This window comes from Grammomys surdaster, unplaced genomic scaffold (genome assembly GCF_004785775.1).
Source record: "Grammomys surdaster isolate TR1022 unplaced genomic scaffold, NIH_TR_1.0 194, whole genome shotgun sequence".
Classification (NCBI taxonomy): Eukaryota; Metazoa; Chordata; class Mammalia; order Rodentia; family Muridae; genus Grammomys; species Grammomys surdaster.
The window spans coordinates 1,220,766-1,236,313 of NW_021604639.1; the positions used below are offsets into that span (position 1 = coordinate 1,220,766).

Sequence of the window (15,548 nt, forward strand, 5' to 3'; positions counted from 1 at the left end):
ATGAGTATATCTTTGTATTTTTAGAAACTGGCACAGTTCCCAAAAATATCAAGTCTCCAAATCAATATTTTATGCCACCTAGTCATACATTATTCCTAATAATAACAATAAGCATTCAATGAGCACTCACCATCTGCTAAACAACTTACACACATTGTCTCACTAAAGCCTTACCGCAACCCTATGACACAGATTCGTATCTTCAGTTACAAGAAATTTGAAACCTTAGAAAATCAGCAACTTTCCCAAGGTCAATAAGCAGTGGGGCGGAAATTCAAACGTCAATGCCCATGATCTTATAATGTGTGTTTTTTACCTCAAAAATCAATTATGACCACATGTTTATTTCTCTTGATTATATACTTTTTCAGAATAGTGTATTTTAACCTAAGCAGCATCTGCACTCTGGGCATAAAAGATACCAATATGATAACTGGTATTAAAATTGTGTGTTACATGTATTTTGCAGTTAAGTATTTTAGAATGAAGGAAAAATTATGTTATATGTACTTGGGTGATTAGTTTAGAAAAAGCAGAGCACCCATGCCTTATCATAAGCTTGGCGATATTTTTAGGAGATTTTTGTTTTGCTTGTTTTTCTTTTTTCTTTTTCTTTTTTTTTTGCACGTTCGAATATTTTATTTATTTTTTATTGGATGTTTTATTTACATTTCATATGTTGTCCCCTTACCCCATCCCCCATCCACCCAGGAACCCCCTATCCCCTTACCCCTCCTCCTGCTTCTCTGCGGATGTACCCCTACCTACCCCCACACACACTCCCACCTTCCCATCCTCAAATTCCCACCCCCTGGGGCATCCAGCCTTCATGAGGCCAAGGATCTCTTCTCCCACCTATGCCCATCAGGGCCCTCCGCTCTTATGTATACAGCTGAAGCCATGGCTCCCTCCCTAAGTGCTCCCAGGCTGGTTGTTTAGACCCTGGGAGCTGTGGTTGGTTGGTATTGTTGCTGTCCTCATGGGGCCACAAACCCTTTCAGCTCCAATGGTATTCACTCTAATTCCTCCATTGGGAACCCCATGATCAGTTCAATGTCTAGTTGTGAGCATCTGCCTCTGAATATGTCAGACTCTTGCAGACCTCTGAGGAGACATCTATATCAGGCTCTTATCAGCATGCACTTCCTGACTTCCACATCAGCATCTACCTTTGGTGACTGCACATGGGATGGATACTCAGGTGGAATGGTCTTCAGACGGCCCCTCCTTCAGTTTCTGTCCCTCACTTTGTCTCCATATTTGCTCCCTTGATTATTTTGTTGCTCCTTCTAAGAAGGACCGAATCACCCCCACTTGGTCTTCCTTGTTTGTTTTTCTAGCTTTCATTTGGAGGTAAGATCTAGTGTCAGGTATTGCTATAGGTTTCTTCTCTGGTGAGGGTCTCACTGTGAGAGTGGAGATAAATAGAGCAATCAGACAATCATGAAGCCAGAGGGACTTGTGGCCAGACTTCTTTTTAAATAGCCATGGTATCTCAAGAGCTGCACTCCTGTTGCTGATCAGGGTACCCGGTGATCTGAGTACCTTGCACTAGCTTTCAGTGTCTAATGAATATGTGTGTGTGCTTGCAATGTGTGCACTAATTTATTTATTGGTCCCTAAATTTTGAAACTTAATTTTTTTCCCATCCCATTGTTTCATTTTCCAATGCCCAAAGCAGACTCTCCCAGGAAAATTTCTGGCCACACTGGGCAGAGACTGGGACAAGTTATTTTCATTCTCCTTCCCACGTTCCAATTCCAATTCCCCATTCTTAACCCCAGTTTGATAGTGATCACCCACTGACACCTTTCTTCCCTTCTGCTCTTACTTCAGGGTATGAAGCAGTTCCTCTCCTCTGCTCGTCCCATTCCTTTGTCTTACACACGAACACCATAGACATTCTCTCCCTAGAAATCCTGAGGCCATGTCCAGTGGCATCCCTCGTGTGGACCCTCTCAGCTCCCCCTATACACACAACAATCCCCATTCCCAAGTGTTAGATTCCAATATCCAAAAACAAATTCTATACAGAATCCCTAGTGGACTCACTGGCAAGGACCTCAGAAGTACTTCTACCAGGCAACTCATAGCCGCTACACCCTCCTACGATGAGGAAAGAACACAATAAACCAAAGAATGGAAATCCTACTGAACAAAAACAAGATCAGTTACTAGCACCTACAATTGCAATGTTCACAAACACAAATGCCTAGACACCAGTGTAAAAACTCAACCAATAACAGCCAAGACAATATATCTCCCCTAGAGCTTAGCAACTACACCGCAGCAATCCCTGAGTATTAGCTAAAGCACAAGAAAACAGCCTTAAAATAGCCCTGAAGAATACAATAGAGGTCCCTAAAGAGGAAATGAATAAGTCTCTTAAAGAAATCCATGAAAACACAAACAGTGGAAGGAAATGAATGAAACTATTCAAGACTCAAAAGCAGAAATAGAATCAACAAAGAAAACCCAAACTGAGGGAAATCTAGAAACGAAAAATTTAGGGACCTGAACAGAAACCTCAGTGGCAAGCTTCACCAACAGATTACAAAAAATGGAAGAGAGAATCTCAGGCAATGAAGACAAGATAAAAGAAATCGATAGGTACTGAATTCACTGCTGCTGAGCCCAGATCACACTGCTGCTCACCAGTCACCTCACCCCCCATTTCTTTCCCCCTCATATAGTACACTAGCTATCTCAAAAGATTCAAAGACCAATATGGCGACCCTCAAGGATCAATTGATTGTGAGTCTTCTTAAGGAAGAAAAGATGCCCCAGAAAAAGATTACAGTTGTTGGGGTTAGTGCTGTTGGCATGACTTGTGCCATCAGCATCATAATGAAGAACTTGACAGATGAGCTTGCCCTTTTTGATGCCATAGAAGACAAACTAAAGGGAGAGATGATTGATCTCCAGCATGGCAGTCTTTTCCTTACAACACCAAAAAATATCTCCAGCAAAGACTATTGTGTGACTGCAAACCCTAAGCTACTCATTATCACAGCGGGTCCGACCAGCAAAAGGGAGAGAACAGACTCAATTTGGTCCAGCGAAACATGAATATCTTCAAGTTCATCATTCCCAACATTGTGAAATAAGGTCCACACTGCAAGCTGCTTATTGTCTCAAATCCAGTGGATATCTTGGCCTATGTGGCTTGGAAAATAAGTGACTTTCCCAAAAGCCGAGTTATTGGAAATGCTTGCAATCTGGATTCAACTCGGTTCCATTACCTGAAGAGAGAAAAGCTGAGAGCTCATCCGCTGAGCTGTTACGGGTGGGTCCTGGCAGAGCATGGTAACTCTAGTGTGCCTGTGTGGTATGGTACGAACATTGCCAGTCTCCCTGAAGACTCTGAACCCAGAACTGGGCACTGATGCAGATAAGGAGTGGTGGAAGGAGGTTCACAAGCAGATGATTGACAGTGATCAGCTGAAAGGTTACATATCCTGGGCCACTGACCTCTCTGTGGCCGACTTGACGGAGAGCATAATGAAGAATCTTAGGCAGGTGCACCCTATTTCCACCATGATTAAGAGTCTCTATGGAATCAATGGTAATGTCTTCCTCAGTGTCCCATGCATACATAGACAAAATGGAATCTCAGATGTTGTGAAGGTGACACTTACTCCTGAGGAAGAGTCCTGCCTGAAGAAGAGTACAGATACCCTTTGAGGAATCCAGAAGTTGCTGCAGTTCTAAAGTCTTCCCATTGTCCTAGCACTTCACTTTCCAGGCTGTAGCAGGGTTTCTATGGAGACCACACACTTTCTTTCTCATCTGAGCTGTGTTTAGTACAATTGTGTTAAGGTAGTCAGGGGGAAAAATCTCAGTTCTCTTAGCTCTACCCTGCTGCTATGTGGTACTTGTATAGTGGTAACCTGGTTAATGTGACAGTCCCACTTTCTCCAAGACATACTACCAACTATGTGCAGGCTTCGATTACCCTCTGAGCCTGCTGCATTGCTGTGCTATACACCCTCAACAAACATGCCTAGGCCAACGAGTGCCCAGTTAGTAATAACCTAGCTCCAGTGTATAAGTCCATTATGCATGTCTTGTGCAAAAATTTTCTATGGGATATTTTACAAATATTTTATACATGTGTGTCTGTAGTGTACATTGCAATACTATGTAAAATGTAAGATGTGCATATGGATGATGGAACCAACCACTCAAGTGTCCTGCCAATGAAAACACCAAATAAACCTTGAACAGTGAAAAAATTTTGATACACTAGTCAAAAATATGTTATATCTAAAAATGATACAATCATTGCACAAAAAAAAATCCAGGAAATCTTAGGACACTATGAAAATGCCAAGTCAAAGAAATAGATAAATGACACATGGGTAGATAGATAGATAGGATATATATGATATATATATCACCTACAAAAGTTAAATCAAGATCAGATAAGCCATTTAAACAGATCTACAACCATAGTGAAGTAAAAGCAGTCATTAAAAGTCCCCTAACCAGAAAAAGAACAAATAATTGCCAGTTATTTTAAGTGAAGACTTTTACTAGAATTTCAAAGAAGAGTTAATGTCAGTACTCTTCAAATTATTCCACAAAATAGAAACAGAAGGAACAATGTCCAATTCATTTTTCAAGGTAACAATTGCCCTAATAAATAAACCACATACAGACCTAAAAAAAAAAAAAGAGAATTTCAGTCCAATTTTTATTATGGATGCAAAAATTCTCAATAAAATCCTTGCAAACCAAATCTAAGAACATATCAAAAAGATCATCCCCCATAATCAAGTAGGCTTCATCCCTGAGATGTAGGAATAGTTCAACATAAGTAAACTGATAAATGAAATCCACCATACAAACAGACTAAAAGGCAGAAAACATATAATCATCTCATTCAATACAGAAAAGATCTTAACAAAAATCTAGCACCCCTTCATGATACAAGTCTTGGTGATATTATAGACACAAGGGAAATACCACAACATAATAACAGCAGTTTACAGCAAGCCCACAGTTAACATCAACTTAAATGGAAAGAGAGTCAAAGCACTTACATTAAAGTCAGAAACAAGACAAGGTTGCACATTCTTTCCATACCTATTCAATATAGTAGCTGAAGTGTAACTATTTCAATAAAACACCCTAGAGAGATCAAGAAAATACAAATAAGAGGACAAGTGTCTTTATTTGAAGATGATAAGATTGTATATATAAATGAACCTTGAAGTTCTACAAAGAAACTACTACAGTTGATAAACACTTTCAGCAAAGCATTTATATACAAAATTCATACACAAAAATCAGTAGCCTTATTATATACAAATGACTGAGAATGAAATTTGGGAAACAATTTCTTTCGAAATAGTCTTTAAAAATGTCTTGAATAACTATGACCAAGCAAGTTAAGGACTAAGATTTCATGTAAATGTGAAGTTCCTAGTTTTTTATTATTGTACTTTGACTTTAATTATTTTTGTAACATTATAAACATACAATATGCACTTAGAACAGGGACAAGGACACAGTGGCTGTGGATGGCCAGCCTCCTAGCCTGCAAGGGTACTCTTAAGCTGATACATACCTCATTATGCCTGCTAGCCACCCTACCAAAACCTTTCACCTTTAAAGACACTGGGTGACATGCCATCAGGGCTCTGGTTTCCATCCCCTGCAGAATGCTTAAGCCCCTGCACATAACAAAGTCCTTGTGTCATAGGCTTCTGAGGTCTGAATTCTATTTGGCTGGCTGTGTCATTCTTAGTGTTGTCTGGAAAAAAAAAGTCTAGTTAGATGGCAGGGTTATTGAGAGTCTCCTTATCAGTTGTTAAATTCTGCACAGAGATTGTTAGAACTTAAAAATGGGAGCTGACTTGGGGTATGTGGGCCCCTGAAGGCCAAGCAGTCCCTACAAAAGTCCCCTTAGGCTGGAGCTAGCCAATCTGTAAACAGGTTACAGTGGGCTTTCCAGAGGAAATGGTATGGTGTAGAGTCTTGCTGTGTGATGGCATAATTACACATACATGTGCACACACAAGATATTACACATCAAAAGGATGAGGGTAAAAAACTCAAAACCATGCTCTTTATTTTAAACATCTACATCCCACACCTCTTTCAAATAGTGGGCAGCCTTTCTATGTAGAAGTGAGTTAGGCCAGGCAACAGGCAATTTTTGAAGCCATAGCTTCAAGATGGCATTTCTTTGCTCATACAATGGGAGAGACTGAATAGAAGCTACATGTTTCAAATCTCTGCCCCATCCCTTCCCACTGTCTTATCCTGAGCCAATCTTCTATCCTATTATACGAGAGGGCCTTCTGATGTATAGAGTGTGATAAAATTCACATATGAATCTTTTGGAGATGAATTTTGGAGGAGTTACAGGAAGGACTGAAGGAGCTGAAGAGGTTTGAAACCCCATAGGAAGAACATCAATCAATCAGACTTTTCAGAGTTCCCTGGGACTAATCCACCAACTAAAGAGTATACATGGAGAGACCTATGGTTCCAGCTGCATATGTAGCAGACACAGGACTGCCTTATCTGACATCACTGGGAGGGGAGGCCCTGGGTTCTGTGGAGGCTCGATGCCTCAGTGTAGGAGAATGCTAGAGCAGTGTGGCAAAAGTGGGTGGGTGGGTGGATCCGTGGGTGAGGGAACTCCCTTGTAGAAGCAGGAAATGAGACAGGGGATTTGTGGAGTGGAAACCAGGAAGGAGGTAATATTTGAAATGCAAATAATTAAAATAGCCAATAAAGTTAAAAATTTTAAAAAACAGAATGTGATCAAATTCAGATATGAATCTTTTGGAGATGAGTTTGAGGAAACTGGGTGCCTACTATTTTTCTGTGTTTTGTTTTGTTTTGTTTTGTTTTGTTTTGTTTTGTTTTGTTTTGTTTTGTTTTAACAGGTTTAAGTGGTTTGTTAAATGGAAGCATAAGTACCTAACAAATGCTGGTTTTTCTAATGTTTTTGTTCTTTTTAAAAGACCTGGTTATCTGGTTTTCGAACTTGATCTTATCTTCTGAGTGTCTCTGGTGTGTGGATAGTTTGAGATACATTTACAATACTTCAAATCCAGAGGTAGCACTGGGTTGGCTTCACTTTCTGACCAAGGACACTCTTGCTGTGAACATTCAGAATTCCAACTTTATATAACATAGGTTTGGAGACTTCTCCCTTTACAATCTCTTAAATAGGTGACTTTTAAAGCCTTCCAGTGTTCCTGGAGAGCCACTGAGAGTGGTGTATGTTCCTTTTCTAGTTCAGCAGTAATTCTTTGCCAGATATCAGGAGCATACTTCCTTCTAGAAATTTCCCAAAGGGAATCTCTAACTTCATAAAAATTCATCAAGCAAATGAGGAGTCCTAGCTCAGCACTTACCCCTGAGGTCTTCAAATGTCCACAGGCTATAAGCATTGCAGAGCATAGGGCAACCATGCTTGCTCAGTAAGGTGTAGAAGGGGGATGAAAAAAGAGAAGAGCCTAGGTAAAGAGGAGGGAAGATCAGGGAGCTAAAGCAGAAGAATAGAGAGAAGAAAAGAACAAGTAAAAAAGAAAAGGAAGAGAGCAAGATGAGAAGAGGAGAGGATGGAGGAAGAGGGAGGGAGGAAAGAAGAAGGGAGGGAAATGGAAGGAACGATCAGACATGAGGGAGAGGAGCGAGGAAAGAAGAAGGGGAAGGATGGAGGGGGAAGGAGAAAGAGAATATGAAGATGTAAGGAAAGCAGAGAGAGAAGAGGAGAGATGTCCTTTCTAAAAGGGTAAGGTGGTTGAGCATCATCTCAAGGAAGGATTTCCTGTGAAATGAAGCAAGAGTAGCAACAAACATACTAAATTATATAATAAATTCCCTCAGACTTCCCAGAAAGACAAAATTCCCTCCAGGACCTGAATTGGTTTCAAATAAAAGGAACCAGAAATCAAGCGGTATTCATTACAGCTTGGTATTAGACAGAAAGGTCTCTTTAAAGCAACTTGAGCTCAGCAAGTTCAAATCCAGATTTTTTTTTCCCCCAAGAAAACCTATAATTCTTACTAAATTTTCTGTCACAGAAAATGATGGTTTTAGCACAGTCATCACCCTTTTGTGACTTTCTTCTTTAGTATGTGTATAATCTTTTAATATCTTAAAGGGATTCTTTACAAATATTCTTTCCTCTCTGGAGCTAGAGGTAGATAGGGCAGAGCCACAAAAGTCAAGGTGGCTAGAGTATGTCAGCAGGTGGGGGTAACTCATGGAATTATCTAGGCTAATATTAGTTTCCTAGTCATAATCCGTAAATAGTTACGATGTGGTTTCATTTGAAAGCATGCTTCCCACCCTCCTTGTGACTAAATGCCATCTCTACAGGGCAACAACAGGCTTATGGTGAGTATTCAATCTGCATTTCTCCTTTGTAGTCCAGGTTCACTGTCTGTGGGAACATCTCACATGGAAATCTCATCCTTTCTTAAAGGAGGATGCAAACATGCTAACAGTAATACCTCCCAGGCTGACCTTAAGCACTGCATGAGGCAGACACACAAAGGTTCTGCTGGTCCCATCATACTCATAGACACACACCAATGCCCTTCCCACGCAAAGTCACCTACTCCTCCATGTCTGGGTGTCACAATTTGACCGGATACTACTCTTGCTAATTTTCCTTGACTTTCTACACCAGAGATGACAATGTAGTATCTTTTGGAGCTGTCTTCATATTTAGTTTTGAGACCCTAGGAATATCTCAACAATCTTTTTAAGCTTGGTTTGAACAGTGCATGCCCTAAAAATGAAATCTTTACTTGACTGCATCATCCTATAATGACAGGTATACATCCTGTACAACAGCTACAAATTCTGTACAGCACCTTATACCCCAGAATCACAACCTTTGCACATCTACCTTTCTGTCTACATCTGTGTACTGGCCACAAAGGTGACCTCTTTAACAAAACCAAGCTGTTTGCTGTGAAGAATTTCAGGAAAATAGAACTTCCTTTATAACTTTAGCTATTGTCAAAATTGAACAGGAAGAAGTGGGACACACTGCTTTCTCTGTGGTACAGTTTTCACTATGATGGGGTTTTTGTTGTTGTTGTTGTTGTTGTTGTTGTTGTTTTCCGTTGTTGTCATTGTTTTGTTTTGAGATGGGGCAAAGGGAAGAGGAAGATGGAGAGAGAGGGAGAGCAAGAGTGGAATGACTAAGAAAATCATTCATTTCCCTACTCTGAAACCTGAGAAACTGTAACATGAACAAGTTTAGCCTGTGAAACTGGAATGTGATCTAGTTTGTTTACATACAAAAATAACAGAGTTGAAAGAACAAAGGGCTGTATAGAAAAACCAGGACACCATATTCAGAACAATTTGTACACAGGAAACATGACACAAACATTATTTTTGTTCTACCAGACAACCCTACTCCCTCCTTTCAGTGGCAGAAAAATAGTTAGGATTGTTCTAAGTTGGTTTTTGACTACTATTTACTTTTTCATGGTTTCTGACACTATCTTTTACCCTAGGCTTGGATATCTGCTTACTTCCTATCTTTGCATCTTATACATGCAGAAGCAGCGCAAGCCAGACAGAACACTTAGCTTGACCTCTCACACATGGCTGGAATCTGGATAGACCATCCAGAAAGGAAAACCACAGCCTGCAATACAGTGCTGTACCATACTGACTTAGCAACACATCTTATTGGGTAAAAGCGTAGCTTCAGGGAAGGAAGATCTAACCTCAAAGCCCAGATCTTAGCACTGGGTCTGTCCATGTGCCCACCTTTGGTGCCATTGTTCTGCTCTACATGTCTGAGGTCAGAGAAAGTAAGGGGCAAAGAAGCAGCCTTGGTGGGTGGATGTTCCTTGCTTTTAGTTCCTCAAAGGAGAATACCATTTAAACACATGCCTTTAGCAAAACTGATGTTCTAGTTTGCACTTGTTCTAACGAAGTGACTGTACTCCAGAGAAAGAAAGTGGGAAAGAGCAACAGAAGAAGAGATCCAATGCTGATAGGAAACAAGGCTCTTATTTATGATAGGGGAATTGAACAAGACAAGCACAATTAGCAAGCCGTGATCAGTAAAAATATTTTTAACAGCTCTAGCAAAAGTATATGTGAAAGAAAGCAACTTAACACTCTCCAGCTAAACATGCCCATGTGAACTATAACTCGGCAATAACTGGAGCCACACAGCATACTATTATGCTCAGTTTATAAGACACAGCCTCCACATGCAGTAACACAAATTACCATTTCTATTCTAATAGGCCCTTGGGTGGGTAAGTTATGAGGAAAGCTTAATATGTAGCAGCTCTAAGGAAACCATTGAGAAAGGCTGATGGAGTTTTCCTTGAGCCTCCTAGGTTTGGGATAATTCCTTCCTTGGAAGAAAACGATGGAGTGCATCCTGCTTCTCTTGCCTTAAGCTGGAAGAGAGGAGGGGTTTTAGCAACCTCTACATAGCCCTCTTGCATTTGCTCTCTGCCGTCAGTCCAAAACCACAAGCTTTTAATTTTCCCCGAAGATTAAACCAATATTTACCAGTAAGCCTGCATTTATCCTAGGAACCCTTTACTGTAAACTATTGGTTTCAAGTAAACGTTAGATCTTGTTTAAGTTGCTCCCTCCTTACTGAAGCAGCAACAGGGAAAGAACTCGGCACAGAGAATAAGAGAATGGAGCCGGAAACCTTCCACCACTCCTGCCAGAGCAGGCTTGTCTTCACGGTCTGTTCCTCATTTGTTTCCCAGGATGTCTAATTAGTGATCCGATGTAGTCATTCCTGAATCTCAGCAATGAATGACTTCCTGAGGTGGCTGTTAGGAAAGTGAGATGTAAAGATGTAAGGAGTTCAATAAAACAGTGAAAAGAAATCTAGTCTGATATAAAATAGACTAATGAACAGGAGACTTAATAGAAAGCAGCCACAGCATCAAAAAGCATATTGTTTCCAAAATGGCCTGCTGTAAACGCTGAATTTGCTCAACTCCAACTCATCATTGGAGCAGACAGTGCTTTTTAGTCGGTTTAAAGCCAGTGTGCTTCAACTTCCATCGACAGAAAGATCACAGAATATTCTCACAATTCTAGCTAGCTTTGACCTCATAATTGATTAAAACTTCTGATGATCTAAATAAAACTCTCCATTAACAGAATCCAAATAATGTTTATATCATTTAAGACCTGAAGGTAAAGGCTGCATACCAATGATTTCCTGTGTGAGACTTTGGAAGAACATCCAAAGGAACGCATTGAGATCAAGTTCAAGGTCTACAGCTTCTTAGAGATAATGGAGCAACTCTGCACATTTCCACATTGGCACCTTACATGGGGCCTTTCTAAATTATCCCCCTCACTGGAGAAGATAAACGCTGGCTTCATTCAGCCTCCACAGGCCATTGTTGGGCCTCTGTGAATCACTGTAACAGAAAACTCTGAAGGGAGCTGCAAACTGTGCTGTGGAGTATTAAACTGGAAGGAGGGTCTGATTTTCTTCCTAATTCCGTGTTCTAAAATATATCCGTTATTAAAGGTGGAAAAGAGGTGTTGAGGATTTTCTTCATAGAAATAAACATGTTCTGGGAAAGATGTAGCTGAGCATATAACTAAAGCCCAGAACAGAGAATTTCTACTGTAGCATTCATTCTGACACTCTTTCACAGCGTGGTTGGTTCTTTCTCTCTCTTTGCTATGCTTGTGGGAGATGAACCAAGACATCACTGTGTAAGCACTCCTTCTCAGAATGGGAGTGCTTATTTCCTGAAGGCACAAAAAGGCAAAAAGACAGGGAAGCCAAGGGCTGGGTTCTCATCTTGCCTCTGCTGAAAAACAGTGTCATCTTTAACATTACAGATAGGACACATGATTTTAAAGAACCTGTAGTTCTGTCTCATTTTGTCCTTGGGACTCAAACCCTTTTCTCAAAGAATTATTGTTTTAAAAATCTAGTGACAGAAAATAGTTAAAAGCTACATAACTTTGGATGAAATTGGGAGAACAACTCTGAGCCCCAGGCACTGGCTTCCTCTCCACTAGAGGAAATTTCCACTTAGAGTCAATGAGTTATCAGGTAGCCTTCAGGATCTATCATGGTTTCTAGCTCTGTTACCCTTTGAAACTCTATGCTATATATGTTTAGTACCAGGGACTGTCATGGTCAATCATGGCAGAGAAGATATGGAAGTGGGCAAGGGAGGAATGGTCACAGGAGGCTAACAGTTTACCTTGCATCTGTACTCAGCGTGCATAGTATCTAGGAAGTAGAGTGGTGCAATAAAATAGCCCCAAGACCTGCCTACTTCCTCCAGCAATCCTGTACCTTGTAAATGTGCTACAGGCTGCCCAAACAGTGCCATCAGCTGGGGACCAAGTCATCAAATATGTAAGTGCTTGATGGATACTTCCCACTAAAGCCACAACAAAGTGAAATGAGTACATTGTGTGTTATTTGAGTTTTGAGAACGAATGAAAAGGGAAACCAAGAATGATAACAAAGTTTCCAACTTGAACAAAGGTAGAAACTACTGCTGTCTACCATAGCAAACACTAGAAGATGGCTATTTTCTTCTTGCCCTAAAACCAAGTTGGTCTTTCTTATTTTACAATGAATAAATGACACTATAAACTCCAGAACTGGCCAGACATCTGAGTATGGCTAACTTCTGTGGAACACCCTCTTTCATTGTTCTTGTCACTGTCACACCTTCTCTCTCTCACATTTACTGTCTTTTGTGGTTTTGTGTGGACTTATGTTTTTTGTTTGTTTGTTTGTTTGTTTGTTTTAAAAGTTTAAGGACTTTTCTAAGTCCCTAAAGCAATATTATCTTGTGAAAGAATAACAACCATGGGAGATATCCCATGGTTTCACTCAGAGGCCAGCCCTTCCTTTCTAATCAAGTTCCGTTCAGTTGCTATCCTTGCTTTAAAAAGTTTATTTTTACCTTAAATATGAGATTTGACACAGGAAACTAGAGGAACTATTTTTATCATAATTTCCAAACAATGTTACGGTGAACGTCACTTTGAATGTTTCTTCCTCAGGAATGTGCTTGGGAAATAGTTTCTGTGTCATGAGACTCCTCTCAAAGCTGTTTTGGCTACACCTATTCAACTTCCTCTCCTCAAGCACTTTTAGGGACTCACTTCTATGGTCATTTGTTTGTGAAACCTTATTTGGTAGTTTAATGATTATGCCACTTCAGAGAACATGTACAAAGAGATAATTAGCATTTACTCACAAATGGGGAGTAGTAGAGGAGATTTGATAGCTGTGGGGCTCTGAGTCATTTAAGCCTGTGTTCCAGATGATTCTTATTCACTGAAAACTGTCTCATTTATTTCTGGTTGCCCCCTTTTACTATTTCTAATTATTATTTCATCTTTAAGTGACAAAAAAACTCTAAAACGTGCTGTCACTCTGCATTGTTTTCTCAAGAGCCTGTAGTCGTGCTTACAATTCAACCATTTTAAATAGTGGAGCATGTGTTTATCCTCTAAAACTGAATCATCACTAATATTCTGTTTCCAAACCCTACTGCTGTTAGGGTGTGGATAATGCCAGGAGAGCTACCAGACAAATTTAAAGATATATTATTTTATCTTTTTAAAGCATTTTGATAACTTAACTAATTTTTGTGCCTGTACTGTAAAATTACCACCTTGTGACTTGGATTCTGTATTACCTCTTGTTTTAAGAAGCTATATTGAGAGTCTTGGAAGTAGTAACTCAGCCCAGAGCACAGAGACTTATAATTTTGCAAATTCCTGAAGTCCTTCCTCTATGACATAACATGTGCTATTTATATTCATATCTAACTGACTTGCAGGACATTCCTCATGTAGTGTTTTGTTTGCTTGGTTGGTTGGTTTGGTTTGGTTTGGTTGGTTGCTTGATTTGGTTTGATTGGGTTTTTTGGTTGTTTGGTGTTTGGCATTCACTCTATAAGGCTACCAATGGTAAGATGGCCTGGGATGTTTTTTGAACCAAGTTGTTTGGATTGCCAAATCATTACAAGTAACAGAAAAGATTTGAAAATTACACAGGCTCCTGAATAACTAGGGAGCAGGAGCATTGCCTGCATTTGCCTTGTACAGTCAGAGAGCATTACTCTCACACAAACCAGACCTTGGGCTGTGTCATGCTGAGGTCTCCTCGGTTCCAATAAGCCAGAGCAGTGAGGCAGAGGGGAGAGAATCACAGTTGCACACATATGTTTTGAAATAAGCCACTTAGGCTAACGTTATTTCCTCCTACACAAAATAAAAGTTCTGGAGAAGAGAATGAAGCAGAATCTTCCGTTTTGTTTATTTCAGAAAACTAGAGTTCTGCTAAGCCACATATGGCAAAGGAATAAATAATATCACTGAAATAGTAACACTGACTATTGTGGAGATTTTAAATAAAGACATTCTCTTACCTAACACCGACCGTATTATATCCTCACAAATTACCTATTCTCCCAATCACAGTCAAAAGACCCTATAACTCCTACAGTCTGCTCAAAACAGTGCCCGGGCTGACTCACTTGCTCCAATTGTCTCAATTTTCAGCCTGCACTTTCTGTGATTCTATGGATTTCCAAGTAAAGACATTTAATCAGATTTTCTTTAAACTTATCTTTGGATTTTTTTCTTTTCTGCCATGATACTGTCAGTGGTGTACAAAGTTCACCAGAGCAGCACAGCAAAGATCACACAACACACCTTCCTACCTACATGTAGCTTGTCAAGCAATCAAATGATCAAATGAAGCTTACACAAATGAATTACAGAATAAAGCTAAAATATATACGTACCCCAGGGCTCCTGAAAGACCATGCTTTCCTAGTAGAAGCTTCTGTATAGTCTTCATGGAGAAAAGTAGATCTGTATAAACATATATCATGAAAGAGAAATGTGAGATTCATGTCAAGAAACAAAGCAAGGGGATAATAGGTAGTTGCATAGAGATTTGGTTCGTAAATAGAGTCATGCATGGGGCTGTATAATACTAAGTATTATATATGCTTAACATAATAATATTGGAACCAACACCTAAAATTCTAAAAAGACTTGCCCTGAGGTTCTGTTGGAAGTGTTTTGAGGTCAAGAAGGGAGGGATTCAATGGGGTACTTTGTTAGCCATGCCAAGAAGTCAAGTATGAAAGCCTGAACATTAGAATTACATACATGTATAGACATCACATTTAGTCGAAGGAACTAGGATCACAGATCTTGACAAGGATTATACATGAAAACATAGAAAGTTATTTACATTTATAACTCTGCAAATGAAAAAAAGGGAAATTTACCTTAACTAAAGGTTTTTAGGAGATTTTGATCTCCTAGAACTGAGTAGATCTTAATGCTTTTAACAGAAAGAAGGATAGCAGAGGCAGAGGGTGGCTTGGACTGCCACTGTTGATTTAGACATTAACTTTAAGGTGCTTGATATTCTCAGGCAGGAATGATGAGGAAGCCACTGGAAAGGCAGACCAGAGCAGCCATTCCTATATCAAGAAAAAACAATGAATATAGGATGCATTTGTCAATGTTTATGACTAAGATCATGGGATTGGAGAATGAGAAAT

General features: G+C 39.8%; 1 pseudogene; it reads left to right on the forward strand.

Moving 5' to 3' along the window:
* Positions 1-2,727: 2,727 nt before the first annotated feature.
* LOC114623226 lies at positions 2,728-3,711 on the forward strand (annotated as a pseudogene).
* The last annotated feature ends 11,837 nt before the right edge of the window (positions 3,712-15,548 follow it).